Raw genomic sequence first — 16956 nt, 5'->3', positions numbered from 1 at the left:
GGGCGCCGGATTCTGTCCTGGTTGCCCCTCTTCCAGTCCAGCTCTCTGCTGTGGCCCGGGAAGGCAGTGGAGGATGGCCTAGGTGCTTGGGCCATGCACCCACATGGGAGACTGGGAGGAAGCACCTGGCTCCTGGCTTCGGATCAGCGCAGTGCGCCGGCCTTGGCAGCCATTTGGGGGGTGAACCAACGGAAGGAAGACCTTTCTCTCTGTCTCTCTCACTGTCTAACTCTGCCTGTCAAAAACAACAACAACAACAACAACAACAACAAAAACTATTATAGCCACTGAGACAAATACATTTTTCCTTGCTGATCATCTTTAATCACCTCTCTCTGGGCATCAAAAGACCATCTTCCCCCTTTTCAGACACGGTCTTCTTAATGCATCCATATATCCCTGAGCATGTTTGGTGGTTGCAAGTCCCATCTAGTTCCTCCTGCCTCATTCTGAATAGGAATTAGCCTCAGATCTCTGGTAAGAAATCATGATCCTGCACTAAGGACCCAGCTCAACTACCAGTCTCAGTGGCAGTGGGTATTCAGGGTTTGCTGCCCACTCCATGATTAAGTTCAGTAAAGGGCCTTCTAGTCAAATGGGGCAAGGACTTTTCTAGAAAACACTCTCACCTCCAGCAATTAGCCCACCACAGTTGCAGGGAGTGGGACAGATATAGATTCAGTCTTCTGACAGCACCAAAACAGAAAATATCCAGGTCTCTATAGACTATCCCCAGGCTGTGGTGCTACTCCTCGAAGATGGAGCTATTGGCAAGTGTCTCTACAAGAGGGGTGAATGTTGGCTGCACTCGCTAAGATTGGTTTTGAAAATCATATCTAAGGCCTGGCAGAGAATCTGAGTGCTCTCTCAACAAATTCTTTCCGTAATGTACCATTCAGCAATAATCCCTCACACCCTAACAGACTTGCACTCACTGTGCACTGGATCCTGTTGGTTCTAGATGAGATGCAACATGTACAAGTCTGCTCAATTAAGTTGTGTCATGTTGGTAGCTTAAGATGATGCATGATAAGAGTAATACATCATAAAAAAAGAACAAAACATTTCAGTTTTTTGGGGGGGAATCAGTTTAGTGGCATGAATGCCAAGGCCTGCATCCCAAATATTTTTTTCTTTTAACTTTTATTTAATGAATATAAATTTCCAAAGTACAGAATATGGATTACAATGGCTTACCCCCCATTACGTCCCTCCAACCCGCAACCCTCCCCTTATCCACTCCCTCTCCCCTTCCATTCACATCAAGATTCATTTTCGATTCTCTTTATATACAGAAGATCAGTTTAGCATACATTAAGTAAAGGTTTCAACAGTTTGCTCCCACACAGAAACATAAAGTGAAAAATACTGTTTGAGTACTAGTTATAGCATTAAATCTCAATGTACAGCACACTAAGGACAGAGATCCTACATGAGGAGTAAGTGCACAGTGACTCCTGTTGTTGACTTAACAAATTGACACTCTTGTTTATGGCATCAGTAATCACCCTAGGCTCTTGTCATGAGCTACCAAGGCTATGGAAGCCCCCTGAGTTCACTGACTATGATCATTTTTAGACAAGGCCATGGTCAAAGTGGAAGTTCTCTCCTCCCTTCAGAGAAAGGTACCTCCTTCTTTGATGACCCATTCTTTCCACTGGGATCTCACTCGTGGAGATCTTTCATTTAGGTTTTTTTTTCCCCCAGAGTGTCTTGGCTTTCCATGCCTGAAATACTCTCATGGGCTTTTCAGCCGGATCCTCATGCCTTAAGGGCTGATTATGAGGCCACAGTGCTGTTAGGACATTTGCCATTCTATGGGTCTGCTGTGTATCTCACTTCCCATGTTGGATCATTTTTTCCCTTTTTGATTCTATCAGCTAGTATTTGCAGACACTATTCTTGTTTATGTAATCCCTTTGGTTCTTAGTCCTATCATTACGATCAATTGTGAACAGAAATTGATCACTGGGACTAGTGGGATGGCATTGGTACATGCCACCTCGATGGGATTGAATTCGAATCCCCTGGTATGATTCTAACTCTACTGTTTGAGGTAAGTCAGCTTGAGCATGTTCCGAATTGCACATCTCTTCCCTCTCTTATTCCCACTCTTATATTTAACAGCAATCACTTTTCAGTTAAGTTTCCGCACTTAAGAAGAATTGTGTATTGATTACAGTATTCAACCAAAAGTATTAAGTAGAACAAACAAAAAAATACTAAAAGGGATAACATATTAAGCTGCTCATCAACAGTCAGGGTGAGGGCTGATCAAGTCACTGTTTCTCATAGTGTTCATTTCACTTTAACAGGTTTCCTTTTTGGTGCTCAGTTAGTTGTCACTGATAAGGGAGAACAAGTGGTATTTGTCCCTTTGGGATTGGCTTATTTCACTCAACATAATGTTTTCCACATTCCTAACAGGGATCACTTTTCAGTTAAAATTTAAACACCTAACAATAATTGTGTGTTAATTACAGAGTTCAATCAATAGTACTAGAACAAAACAAAGAAAAAATACTAAAATGGATAAAGTATTACAATGTACATCAACCGTCAGGACAAGAACTGATCAAGTCACTGTTTCTCATAGTGTCCATTTCACTTCAACAAGTTTCCCCTTTGGTCTCAGTTAGTTGTCGCCAATCAGGGAGAACAGATGGTATTTGTCCCTTTGGGACTGGCTTAATTCACTCAGCATGATGTTTTCCAGATTCCTCCATCTTATTGCAAATGACTGGGTTTCATTGTTTTTGACTGCTGTCTAGTATTCTATAGAGTACATGTCCCATAATTTCTTTATCCAGTCTACTGTTGATGGGCATTTGGGTTGGTTCCAGGTCTTAGCTATTGTGAATTGAGCTGCAATAAACATTAATGTGCAGACAGCTTGTTTGTTTGCCAATTTAATTTCCTTTGGGTAAATTCCAAGGAGTGGGATGGCTGGGTCATGTGGTAGGGTTATCTTCAGATTTCTGAGGCATCTCCAGACTGACTTCCATAGTGGCTTCACCAGTTTGCATTCCCACCAACAGTGGGTTAGTGTCCCTTTTTCCCCACATCCTCTCCAGAATCTATTGTTGGTAGATTTCTGAATGTGAGCCATTCTAACTGGGGTGAGGTGGAACCTCATTGTGGTTTTGATTTGCATTTCCCTGATTGCTAGTGATCTTGAACATTTTTTCATGTGTCTGTTGGCCATTTGGATTTCCTCTTTTGAAAAATGTCTATTGAGGTCCTTGGCCCATCTGTTAAGTGGGTTGTTTGTTTTGATGTTGTGGAGTATCTTGATTTCTTGTAGATTCTGGTTATCAACCCTTTATCTGTTGCATAGTTTGCAAATATTTTTTCCCATTCTGTCGGTTGTCTCTTCACTCTCCTGACTGTTTCTTTTGCAGTACAGAAACTTCTTAATTTGATGCAATCCCAATAGTTGATTTTGGCTTTGACTGCCTGTGCTTCTGGGGTGTTTTCCAAGAAGTCATTGCCGGTACCTATATCTTGCAGGGTTTTTCCAATGCTGTCTAATAATTTGATGGTGTCAGGTCATAGATTTAAGTCTTTAATCCATGTTGAGTGGATTTTTGTGTAAGGTGAAAGGTAGGGGTCTTGCTTCATGATTCTGCACGTGGAAATCCAGTTTTCCCAGCACCATTTATTGAATAGACTGTCCTTACTCCAGGGATTCTTTTTGGACCCTTGATCAAATATGAGTTGGCTGTAGATGTTTGGATTTATTTCTGGTGTTTCAATTCTGTTCCATTGGTCTATCCATCTGTTTCTGTACCAGTACCATGCTGTTTTGATTACAACTGCCCTGTAGTATGTCCTGAAATCTGGTATTGTGATGCTTCCAGCTTCGTTTTTGTTGTACAAGATTGCTTTAGCTATTCGAGGTCTCCTGTGTCTCCATATAAATTTCAGCATCATTTTTTCTAGATCTGAGAAGAAGGTCTTCGGTATCTTGATTGCTATTGCATTAAATCTATAAATTGCTTTTGGTAGAATGGACATTTTGATGATATTGATTCTTCCAATCCATGAGCATGGAAGATTTTTCCATTTCTTGGTATCCTCTTCTATTTCTTTCTTTAAGGTTTTGTAATTTTCATTGTAGAGATCTTTAACGTCCTTGGTTAAGTTTATTCCGAGGTATTTGATTGTTTTTGTAGCTATTGTGAATGGGATTGATCTTAGAAGTTCTTTCTCACCCATGGCATTGTCTGTGTATACAAAGGCTGTTGATTTTTGTGCATTTATTTTATATCCTGCTACTTTGCCAAACTCTTCTATGAGTTCCAGTAGTCTCTTAGTAGAGTTCTTTGGATCCCCTAAATAAAGAATCATATCATCTACAAAGAGGGATAGTTTGAGTTCTTCCTTCCCAATTTGTATCCCTTTAATTTCTTTTTCTTGCCTAATAGCTCTGGCTAGAACCTCCAGAACTACATTGAATAGCAGTGGTGAGAGTGGGCATCCCTGTCTGGTACCAGATCTCAGTGGAAATGCTTCCAACTTTTCCCCATTCAATAGGATGTTGGCTGTGGGTTTTTCATAGATTGCTTTCATTGTATTGAGGAATGTTCCTTCCAAACCCAGTTTGCTTAGAGTTTTCATCATGAAAGGGTGTTGTATTTTATCAAATGCTTTCTCGGCATCTATTGAGATAATCATATGGTTTTTCTTCTGCAGTCTGTTAATGTGGTGTATCACGTTGATTGTCTTGCACACATTTAACCATCCCTGCATACCAGGGATAAATCCCACTTGGTCTGGGTGGATGATCTTTCTGATGTGTTGTTGCATTCTATTGGTCAGAATTTTATTGAGGATTTTTACATCTAGGTTCATCAAGGATATTGGTCTGTAATTCTCTTTCAGTGCTGCATCTTTTTCCGGCTTAGGAATTAAGGTGATGCTGGCTTCATAGAAAGAATTTGGGAGGATTCCCTCTTCTTCGATTGTTCTGAATAGTTTGAGAAGAATTGGAGTTAGTTCTTCTTTAAATGTCTGGTAGAATTCAGCAGTGAATCCATCTGGTCCTGGGCTTTTCTTTGTTGGGAGGGCCTTTATTACTGTTTCAATTTCTGTCTCAGTTATGGGTCTGTTTAGGTTTTCGATGTCTTCCTGGTTCAATTTAGGTAGGTTGCATGTGTCCAGGAATCTATCCATTTCTGATAGGTTTCCCTGTTTGCTGGCATACAAGTCCTTGTAGTAATTTCTGATGATTCTTTTTATTTCTGTGGTGTCTGTTGTTATGTTTCCTTTTTCATCTCTGATTTTATTGATTTCGGTCTTTTCTTTTTTTAGTTAGTTGGGCCAATGGGGTGTCAATTTTGTTTATTTTTTCAAAAAACCAGCTCCCCGTTTGGCTGATTTTTTGTAATGTTTTTCTTGATTCAATCCTGTTGATTTCTTCTCTGATTTTAATTATTTCTCTTCTCCTACTAGATTTGGGTCTGGTTTGCTGTAGGTTTTCTAGATCCTTGAGGTGAATTGAAAGCTCATCTATTTGGTGCCTTTCCAATTTCTTGATGTAGGCACCTATTGATATAAACTTTCCTCTTAACACTGCTTTTGCTGCGTCCCATAAGTTTTGGTATGTTGTGCTGTTATCCTCATTTACTTCCAGAAAATGTTTGATTTCTCTTTTAATTTCTTCTATGACCCATTGTTCATTCAGGAGCATGTTGTTCAATCTCCATGTGTTTGCGTATGCTCTAGGGATTCCTGAGTTGCTAATTTCCAACTTCATTCCTTTATGGTCTGAGAAGCTGCATGGTATGATTCTAATTCTTTCGAATTTGCTGAGACTTGCTTTATGGCCTAGTATGTGGTCAATCCTAGAGAAGGTTCCATGTACTGCTGAGAAGAATGTAAAATCTTTAGCTGTAGGATTGAAAGTTCTGTATATATCTGTTAGATCCATTTGGGCTATAGTGTCGTTTAAATCTACTGTATCCTTGTTGATCTTCTGTCCTATTGATCTGTCTATTTCTGAGAGTGGAGTATTGAAGTCCCCCAGTACTATTGTATTGGGGTCTAAGTCTCCCTTTAAGTCCCTTAACAAATCTTTTAGATAAACTGGTGCCCTGTAGTTAGGTGCATATACATTGATAATTGTTATATCTTCTTGTTGTATTGATCCCTTAATCGTTATATAGTGTCCCTCTTTGTCTCTCTTAACAGTTTTTGTGGTAAAGTTTATGTTGTCTGATATTAAGATGGCTATGCCCGCTCTTTTTTCATTTCTGTTGGCATGGTATATCTTTTTCCAGCCTTTCACTTTCAGTATGTATGGATCTTTGTTGGAAAGATGTGTTTCTTGTAAGCAGCAAATAGATGGGTTTTGTTCCTTAACCCAATCAGCCAATCGGTGTCTTTTAACTGGACAGTTCAGGCCATTAACGTTCAATGTGACTAATGATAAGTGGTAACTTTGCCCTGCCATTTGCCAAAGATAAGTTCTAATATATGCTTTGAATTCCCTGTGATCTTTTGCTGTGAGGTTTTCTTCCTTTACCTTCTTTCATATTGATGACCATGTTTCTGTGTTTCTGTGTGTAACACATCTTTAAGCATCTTTTGCAGGGCTGGACGAGTGGCGACAAATTCTTTCAATTTCTGTTTGCTATGAAAAGTCTTTATTTCACCTTCATTCACAAATGATAGTTTTGCAGGATATAATATTCTGGGCTGGCAGTTGTTCTCTCTTAGTACCTGGGCTATATCTCGCCATTCCCTCCTAGCTTGTAGAGTTTCTGATGAGAAGTCAGCTGTGAGTCTGATTGGAGATCCTCTGAGAGTAATCTGACGTTTCTCTCTTGCACATTTTAGGATCTTTTCTTTATGTTTCACTGTGGAGAGTTTAATTACAACGTGTCGTGGTGAGGATCTCTTTTGGTCGTGTTTATTAGGGGTTCTGTGAGCTTCCTGTACTAGGATTTCTCTGTCCTTCTCCAAACCTGGGAAATTTTCTGCTAATACCTCACTAAAAAGGCCTTCTAATCCTTTCTCCCTCTCCATGTCTTCAGGAACTCCTACAACCCGAATGTTGGATTTTTTAATAGTATCCTGAAGATTCCCGACAATATGTTTTAGATTTCAAATTTCCTCTTCTTTTCTTTGGTCTGACTGTATCCTTTCCTGTTCTCTGTCTTCTAAGTCCGATATTCTCTCTTCTGCTTCACCCATTCTGTTTGTTAGGCTCTCTATTGTGTTTTTCATTTGATCTATTGAATTCTTCACTTCATTATGATTTCTCGTCACTATCACAGTTTCCTGTTGTACTAGTTGTTTTGTTTCATTTTGATTCCTCCTTAATATTTCATTTTCACGAGAGAGATTTTCTATCTTGTCCATTAAGGATTTCTGTAGTTCAAGAATTTGTTTTTGAGAACTTCTTAATGTTCTTATCAATTTTTTGAAATGCTTCTTGCATTTCTTCTAACTCATCATCTTCATAATCTTGAATTGGGGTGTCTTTTTCATTTGGGGGCGTCATGGTGACTTCCTTGTTTTTATTACCTTGGTTTTTATTACCTTGGTTTTTGCGTTTGTTATTTGGCATATTGGAGATATTTGGTTTCTTCACTGTGGTGCTTTTTCTAGTTATACTATGACTCTAGTTTAAGTGGACTGTCTGTTTTTGATGGAGCCTTAGAGGCTTGAGATGGGTGTGGCCTGAGAGCTCTGTTTGGTGTGCCAAAAGTGACACTCCCAGGTTAGGCGTGGTAGATCTCTCTCTCTCTCTTTTTTTGATTCAAAAGGGAAGTAATTCCACACAGCTGAACGAAGTTGGAGGTAGTTAGCAGGCAAATGATATACCCACAGGAGCCAGAGATCGGAAGCTCTTTCCCAAGGACCACACAGGGAATCTGTTCTGCCCTCAGAGTGGGCTCAGATTCTCCTTCAGTCTCCCACTGTGTTGCCAAAGTTATGGAATTGTAGCGTCTCTGGAGAGTACTCACGTGAATTCCGTGAGTTCTCTCCCCCACCGTCTCTTTTTTCACAGTCTCAGTTCAGTAGCACCACAAATTTACTAGGTCCTAATCTCCTGTTAATTCGCCCCGCCCAGAGTCAGGTTTTTCTGCTAGGCTCAGGGCCGGTGCAGACCTGAGGTCGCTCTGCTTATGACGTATGTCCAAGATGGCGCCTGCTCTTTGTCTTGCTCACCCTTGAGAGGTAAGCGGAGAGAGAGAAACCCGTGTCTGTATCAGTCACCTTTTTTTTTTCTCTCTCTCTCTCTTCCAGTTAGCCTGGTGAACTCCCCCCCACCCCCCTGCGGGTCGTTCCCTCTAGTCTCCTCTCTCTGCTTGCCTGCCGGTGTCTCGGGCTATTGAGGTTCGGCTCACCTCGCGTTCCAGCGCTGGTGTGTTGAGTCTGCCGCTGGTGTCCCAAACTGTGGGCTCCCGCGCTCTCCACGCAGGTCCACTGTGAATCACGCGTTCCGGAAGAGTTTCTTCTGCTGTTTCCTCCCCTACTCTTCCTTGAATCTGTATCTCCACTTTTATTAAACTATCTCTCCCCAGACTATCAGTGTGCTCCCTTCCTATTCCGCCATCTTGCCTCCTCCAGTAGTGATTATTCTGCATCCCAAATATTACCAAATCTCTGAGGTCAGACATACAGCTGTCAGTTTTTAGAGTACAAGCTATACTTTAAAGAGCAGGCCAGGACTGGTCCCAGTGTCTACCACTTCATGCCAATCCTCTTTCTAACAGGGGACTACTTACCATATGAGAGGCTTAAGGCTTTTAAAAACTGTAATACTGAAGTGTGCTCTCCCTACATTTTCCTAGCCAAGGGATCCCCTCATTATTTTTCTCTGGACAAGGATGACTCAATTCAAGGAGATTTATTATTATTATATTTTGGAGAATTTGGCAACTAGTGTTGGCTCAAGGAAGGAAAATGAAAAAAACCATCCATAAATTTGATCACCAGCAGAACACCCATTTACCAGGGCACCCTACCATACTTTTTATATAATAGATTATTTAGGAACCATAAAGAGTATACCTGTCCCTTTTACTCCTGTGCAGTCTCAAAAAAATTTACTAAAAATCAGTAAACACCCCCAACCCTGTAATGATATAAACCCATTGCAGGGTAATATACTTCAAAGACTCAGACACACCTGGTTTAGATTCAGTTACAACTTTTGTTAAATCTGAACATATAATTACATGATCATTTCCTGTTAGCTGTCAAAGCATGAGCTACTTTGCTTCTCTGTGATTTTCCTCCTAACTAAAGCAAGGATCAATTCCAGGACTGTCTTAAATATTTAAAAAGATAAAATATGCAAAGTACCTGGAATACAATATGTTCACTCCAATTCCTTTCCCTTTCCCCTTCCTCCCCTTCTACAAGATCAATATGTAAAGGGACCCAAAAAAAAAAAAAAAACCACAGGTAATTTTTGACTCCTTTCTTAGTATTTAGCCACACTCTCTCAAAAAATAACTGGACTCTCATGTGATCCTAGCTCAGAAAGGATACAATGGGAACAATGACAAGTTTCTCTGCACAACCTCATTTGCATAAGGAACAATACACTTTAAAACTACAGAAAGTTTAAAAGAAATTCTCTCATTCTAGACCAACCTATTTGACTTTGTGGAGGAAGCTTTACATGAGCAAAGTGAGCACGTGTCATGTTAGCCAAGAGCTACGCTCTAAAGGAGACATACTTTTCAATGTACACATTAAAATACGGGAATTTTAAAATTATGACCAAAGGATTGAAATATATTGGATTACATGTTCAAATTTAACAAAACAAAAATATTGGAGCTTTGGAGTGGCTGAAAAACAACAAGCTTATTCAATAACCTCCCTAATACAGCTACTATGGCTTTGTGACAATGACCTTGAACTGAGAGCTCATTTCTGGCCTCAGCACTAGAAATATCAACTGCAACTATTTTGAGCAAAAATTCTTGCTAGAATACTTTGGTTTTTGTCAGAGTTCATTGCCACTAGCCAAGAAAAGTAGTTCTACACAATTCCTTGAGGTAATATCAATAGTTAACGTTTACTGAGTAATTGTCTCATAACTTTTGATATTTCTGTTATATCATTTCATCAAAACAATACTGTGAGCTGGTTCATCTCAGCTTTACAAATAATACCACAGAGAAATCTAGAACCTTCTCTAGGGTCACACAGCTGGTAAGTAGCAAGCCAAGGATTTAGACCAGCCTTTCTCATCCCAAACCCTGAGTTTTATTACTGCCTCACTGCATTTGTCCAATTTTTTAAAGATTTATTTATTATTTTCCTTCTGCTCCTCAAATGTCTTGAATAGCCAAGGCTGGGCCAAGCCAAAGCTAGGGCCAGGAACTCCATCTAGGTCTCCCAAATGGGCAACAGGGGCCCAGGTACTTGGGCCATCATCTGCCACATTCCCGAGAACATTAGCAAGCTGGATCAGAGTAGTTGGATCAGAATCAGAGTAGCCAGTACTCAAACTGGCACTTGGATATGAGATGCCGGTGTCTCAAGTGGTGCTTTAACTCATGCTACAATGCCAGCCCCATTTCTACCATTTTTTATTTTTTTAAGATTTATTTTTTATTTATTCTAAAACAGAGTTACAGAGAGAAGAGGAGACACACACACAGAGGGAGAGAAAGAGAGAGAGAGAGAGCACGTGCTTCCATCCACTGGTTCACTACCCAAATGGCCGCAATAGCCAGAACTGGGCCAGGCCGAAGCCAAGAACCAGGAGCTTCTTCTGGGTCACACATGAGAATCCAGGGGCCCAAGCACTTGGGCCATCTCTGCTGCTTTCCCAAGTGCATGAGCAGGGAGCTGGGTCAGAAGTGGAGCAGCTGGGTCTTGAACTGGCACCCACAGGGGATGCCAGCATCATGGGCAGAGGCTTAACCTGCTATGCCGCAATGCCAACCCCTCAAATTATTTCTGATTGTCTTACTGATGTAATCCAACAAAACCTCGATTTGCAAAAAATAAGGAAACTGAGACCCAAAAAAGGTGAATTGTTTGTCAAGGAGTAAGCAGTGGCCACTTCTTTGGTTATTACGCAAGGCAATATATTACATATATCAAGCAAGATAGTTTTAAGCCATCTTTAACCTTCAGTTCATCTTGAGAAAAAGGTATCAGTGTTTATATTAAACTGATAACAGCAACCAATATGCTGCAAGGCTATAGAAATTTTTAACAATACAATGTTATGAATCTTGTATTAATGGGTTGTGTCTGCTTTCCACCATATGTTGCAATCCCCAAAGCCCTAGACACTCTTAGAAACAGAGGTGAAAATATGGCCTCAGCACAATTGGTTTATATTCTGAGTCTACTATTCTTTAGAGACATTCTCAAGGAAAAATTTTCCAGCAATTAAAGAATAAAAATCAGAAATTCCATTCTTCACTTATGCTATTAATTCTCTCAGGATATAGAGTAGACAGTTAGTCTGGCTATCCTGTTTTATCTGTCTTGCATGCTTTGAAAAGGGAGAGATGGAGAGACAGGGAGAGAAAGAGAGAGAAAGGGGGAGAGAGGGAGAGATCTTCCATTTGGTGGTTTACTCCCCAAATGCCTACAACAGTTGGGTGGGACCAAGCCAAAATCAGTAGCCCAGAACAACATCTGGGTCCCACGTGGATAGTAGGGACCCAAATACTTGAACCATTTTATGCTGCCCACCAGGATATGTGCATTAGCAGGAAGCTGGATGGGAAGTAGTGCAGCCAGGACACAAATGAGGCACTCTGATATGGGATGAAAGTGTCCCAAGCAGCAACTTTAAGTGCTATGCCAAACACTCATCCCCGGGATAGTTTTTTTTAAGATATGTGTCAGCTCATGGTACAAGAATAAGGTCACAAGACAGAATCAGACTGAACTCATCAATTCTATTGGCTTACATACCTATCCCAGAGGCTGGTATTTGTGAATTATAAATCATATATCACACTTCCTTTGAAAGAATTCACTGATCTTTAAATGGATAAGCATAACATTGAATAGACATACTAGCGGCAATAAAGCCATGTACAATTTCAAAGTTCATAGACTCAATCTGACCCCCAAATGTTATTCTTCGTTATTTGGTTTTGCATAGTTTGTTCTTATATACTTTTAAAAAAAATTATCAACACTTTAAAAATCTACAGATTTTTTTTTTTTTTTTTGACAGGCAGAGTGGACAGTGAGAGAGAGAGACAGAGAGAGAAAGGTCTTCCTTTGCCGCTGGTTCACCCTCCAATGGCCGCCGCTGCAGCCGGCGCACCGCGCTGATCCTGGCAGGAGCCAGGAGCCAGGTGCTTTTCCTGGTCTCCCATGGGGTGCAGGGCCCAAGCACCTGGGCCATCCTCCACTGCACTCCCTGGCCATAGCAGAGAGCTGGCCTGGAAGAGGGGCAACCGGGACAGAATCCGGCGCCCCAACCGGGACTAGAACCCGGTTTGCCGGCGCCGCAAGGTGGAGGATTAGCCTATTGAGCCACGGCGCCGGCTTAAAATCTACAGATTTTAAGTAAAAATTAAAATTAGCATAAAGCAATGATGGCTGCCATAGGTTGAAGAAGACCTAAAGAGCTTCAGAAGTGTGGGGGCAAAATCAAAAGTCTCAATGAAGGAAAGTTAACAGTGTCAGTCTTTAGCATAAAAGCTCAGCACTGGACACAAAACATGTATCCCAACAGCCAACATTTTCTAACAACTAGAACAATGGAAGAGAATATAACTGAAATAAATATAGCAGTGTAAAACTTGAAACTTCTATATACTAAAATCTAACAGAAGAAAAAAACAGGAAAAAATGGAAAAAATTTGATAACATGTTAAGGAAGAAATTAACAGCTTTTTGTTTTTTAACACTTTTTAAAAAATTTTATAAATTTTAATTAAGTTATACACGTTGCATATATTTCATATGTACAGATTTAGGAACATAGTATACTTCATATCCTACCCTCCCTCCCACCCATGCTCCCACCTTTCTTCCTCCTCCCTCTCTCATTCCCACTCTTAATTTTTACAAACATTTACTTTCAGTTGACTTAATGATCATAAAGTTAACCCTACATTAAATAAAAGAGTTCAACAAACAGTATGAAGAAAGAAAGAAAAAAAAACCATTGTTCCTCAACAGAAGAGACTGTAAACAATTATCAAATCTCAAAATGTCCACTTCACTCCATTTTAGGTACTCTATTAGTTACCTTGGATCAGGGAAAACATATAGTATCTGTCTTTTTGGGACCGGTTTATTTCACTAAGTATAATGGTTTCCAGTTGTGTCTATCTTGTTGCAAAGGACTTGGATTTCATTTTTTTTTACAGCTGAGTAGTTCCCCATAGTATGTATGTATGTATGTATGTGTGTATATATATATAGAGAGAGAGAGAGAGAGAGAGTACATATACTATAATATATAATATATACCATAATATATATACTATGTGTGTATATATATATATACACACCATGATTTCTTCATCCAGTCAACAGTTGATGGACATCTGGGTTGATTCCATAACATAGTTATTGTGAATTGTGCTGCAATGAACATGGAGATACAGATAACTCTTTCACATGCTGATTTCTTTTGGTTTGGGTAAATTCTCAGGACTGGGATGGCTGGATCATATGGTAGGAGTAGATCATATGGTAGGTCCATATTCAGATTTCTGAAGTATCTCCATACTGTTTCCACAATGGCTATACCAGTTTACATTCCCACAAACAATGAATTAGGGTACTTTTTTCCCCATATTTTCACCAGTATTTGTTGTTTGTTGATTTCTGTATGAGAACCATTCTCACTGGAGTGAGGTGAAACTTCATTTTGGCTTTGATTTGCATTTCCCTCATGGCTAGTTATCCTGAGCATTTTTTCAAGTGTTTGTTGGCCATTTGAATTTTCTCTCTTGAAAAATGCCTGTTCCAGTCCTTTGTTCATTTCTTAACTGGATTGTTTTATTGTTGAATTTCCTGAGCTCTTTATAGATTTTAGATGTTAACCCTTTATCAGTTGCATAGTTTGCAAATAATTTCTCCCATTCACTTTGCTGAGTGTTTCTTTCGTAGTGCAGAAATTTGATATAATCCCATTTGTCTATTTTGGCTTTGATTGCCTGTGCTTCTGGGGTCTTTTCCACGAAGTCTTTGCCTATGCCAATGTCTTGCAGAGTTTCCCCAATGTTCTCTAGTAATTTGATGGTATCGGATTGTAGATTTAGGTCTTTGGTTCATTTTGAGTGGATTTTTGTGTAAAGTGTAAAGTAGGGGTCTTCTTTCCAACTTCTGCGTACAGATCAAGTTTTCCCAGCACCAGTTGCTGAAGAGACTGTCCTTGTTCCAAGGATTGATTTTAGCTCCTTTGTCAAAAACAGAGAGAGATCTACTGGTTCACTTCCCAAATGGCCACAACAAATAGGCTGAACCAGGCTGAAGCCAGGAGGCTGGAACTGCATCTGAGTATCCCACAGGGGTAACAGGGACCCAAGTACTTGGCCATCTTCTTCTGCTTTCCCAGGTGCATTAGCAGTATCAGAAGTGAAACTGGACTCAAACTGCCACTGTCACATTGGATGCTGGCATCACAGGTAGCAGTTTTACCCATGGCACCACTATGTCAACCCCCTATATTAGAGTTTTTTAAAAACATAATTGTGGGGGCCGGCGCTGTGGCACAGCAGGTTAAAGCCCTGGTCTGCAGCGCCAGCATCCCATATGGATGCCAGTTCTAGTCCCAGATGCTCCACTTCCTATCCAGCTCTCTGCTATGGCCTGGGAAATCAGTAGAAGATGGCCCAAGTGCTTGGGCCCCTGCATGCGCATGGGAGACCCAGAGGAAGCTCCTGGCTCCTGGCTTTGGATCAGCTCAGCTCTGCTCATTGCAGCCATTTGGGGAGTGAACCCCAAGAGTTCTACCTCTTTCTGCACTCTGACTTTCAAATAAATAAAACAGATCTTTAAAAATAAATAAATAAATAATAAATAAAAATAATAAATAAATAAATAATAAATCTTTTAAAAAATAAAAACATAATTGTTATATCTAGTGTTTACAATCCTGGAAAACATATATGCATATGATCATACTTCAGAGGATAAAATGGAGATATGAAACTTTTTATAGTAAAGCGATTATGAGTAATCTCAACTTTAGCTTTTAAAAATATTTTTCTAAGTTTTAATAATAAATCAAAATGCACAATGTATCTCAGGTAGCAAATTAAATACTAGTACCAAGTGTGAAATTTTGAGATGAAGCCTACAAGGGATCTGGGATGGAGGAGCCCAAGGAACAATGCTTCAGAAACAAGGGCGGGCTCTTGAGGAGCCACTTAGCAGCTCCTGGGTTAGAGAAGGCAGAGATGCCCCATTCCCAGGGCCCTGGAAGTGATGGCAAACTCTGATAAACCTGGTTGCTCTCAAAATCTTTAGCTTATCCAAATGGGTGAGCACTGCTAATGGGTTCATGCAGTGTCACCCTGGATTTTGAAAGTCATCTCCCCTTCTGTTTCTTTTGTAGTGTGAATTTTCACTGTCTTCTTCATGGGCAAATTCCAGACTTTCCGAATGTGTCTCTTCTTTCTCTCTCTTCATGATTGTTATCAAATTAAGCTATTTAGAAATTCCAAGGGATGGCATTCCACAATCCTATCTCATCCTCTCCAGCCAGGCAAAATTTCTTTTCCACCCCACCCCATGGGAAACTCTGTCCTTGTACCTATGGAGCCCACACTTCCTACAGACACACACCTCCCACCCCTCCCCCACGAAGGGCCACCTGTAGGAATACAATGATGACTGTCAAATTTATTTGAGCTACAGTTCTTCTGGCCAAAAAAGTAAGGAGGAAGAAAAAAATAAAAGAAATTACATCTTCAGGCCGGCGCCGCGGCTCACTAGGCTAATCCTCCGCCTAGCGGCGCCGGCACACCAGATTCTAGTCCCGGTTGGGGCGCAGGGTTCTGTCCCGGTTGCCCCTCTTCCAGGCCAGCTCTCTGCTGTGGCCAGGGAGTGCAGTGGAGGATGGCCCAGGTGCTTGGGCCCTGCACCCCATGGGAGACCAGGAAAAGCACCTGGCTCCTGGCTCCTGCCATCGGATCAGCGCGGTGCACCGGCCGCAGCGCGCCGGCCGCGGCGGCCATTGGAGGGTGAACCAACGGCAAAGGAAGACCTTTCTGTCTGTCTCTCTCTCTCACTGTCCACTCTGCCTGTCAAAAAAAAAAAAAAGAAAAAGAAAAAAAAAAAAAAAGAAATTACATCTTCAGAATTGGAAACTCGTTTTCTCTTTTTTATGATTCTAGTGTCTGCCAGTCATTATTGTTTCAGAAGCACAATAGCCTTTCTTTTCTTTACCTCTCGCTAAAATCATTATTTGTCCTCCACTCCCAACTCTCTTATTAAAGACAAAACTCTTTCTTGAACATCAGGATTTGACTTTACAAACTGAAGAGAGATTATGCAATATTTAATGCACTCAATTACTGAAAAAATAAATTACTTCCCCAGGAAATTATAGTCAATTTTGCTCTGGGAAAAAAAGGATTTAATGGGAAATCTTGAGAATAATTGTAATTAAGTTCCTTTTTAGGTATGTAATAAATTCAACTAGCATTCACTGAGTGCCTACTGCACACCAGGCTTCCAAGGCACACAAAGACACAGCCTCACCCTGTAAGAAAAATCTTCCTAGAATAGGCTCCACCTATTCATATCAAAAAAGACTATATTCACATCTCAGAGATAGAGGAGCTTAATCATTTAAGGAATACATGAGATCAGACTCCTTGGTTGTAAACAATACATTATTTTAACCAAGAAAATTGTAATAATGAGAATTTTTTTAAAAGATTTCATTTATTTATTTGAGAGGGAAAGTTACAGAGAGGAAGAGAGAGAGACAGAGAGATATGTACTACACGCACTGGTTCACCCCACAACTGGCCGCAGCATCTAGAA

General features: G+C 40.4%; 1 protein-coding gene across 1 annotated transcript in view; it reads left to right on the top strand.

The window, feature by feature from the left end:
* GRIN3A (glutamate ionotropic receptor NMDA type subunit 3A) overlaps positions 1–16956 on the top strand; it is a 223218-nt gene that overhangs the window by 188920 nt on the left and 17342 nt on the right. The window lies entirely within an intron of this gene.

The sequence above is a fragment of the Oryctolagus cuniculus genome, chromosome 1 (genome assembly GCF_964237555.1).
Source record: "Oryctolagus cuniculus chromosome 1, mOryCun1.1, whole genome shotgun sequence".
NCBI lineage: Eukaryota > Metazoa > Chordata > Mammalia > Lagomorpha > Leporidae > Oryctolagus > Oryctolagus cuniculus.
This window is presented reverse-complemented; position numbering and strand designations above follow the sequence as displayed.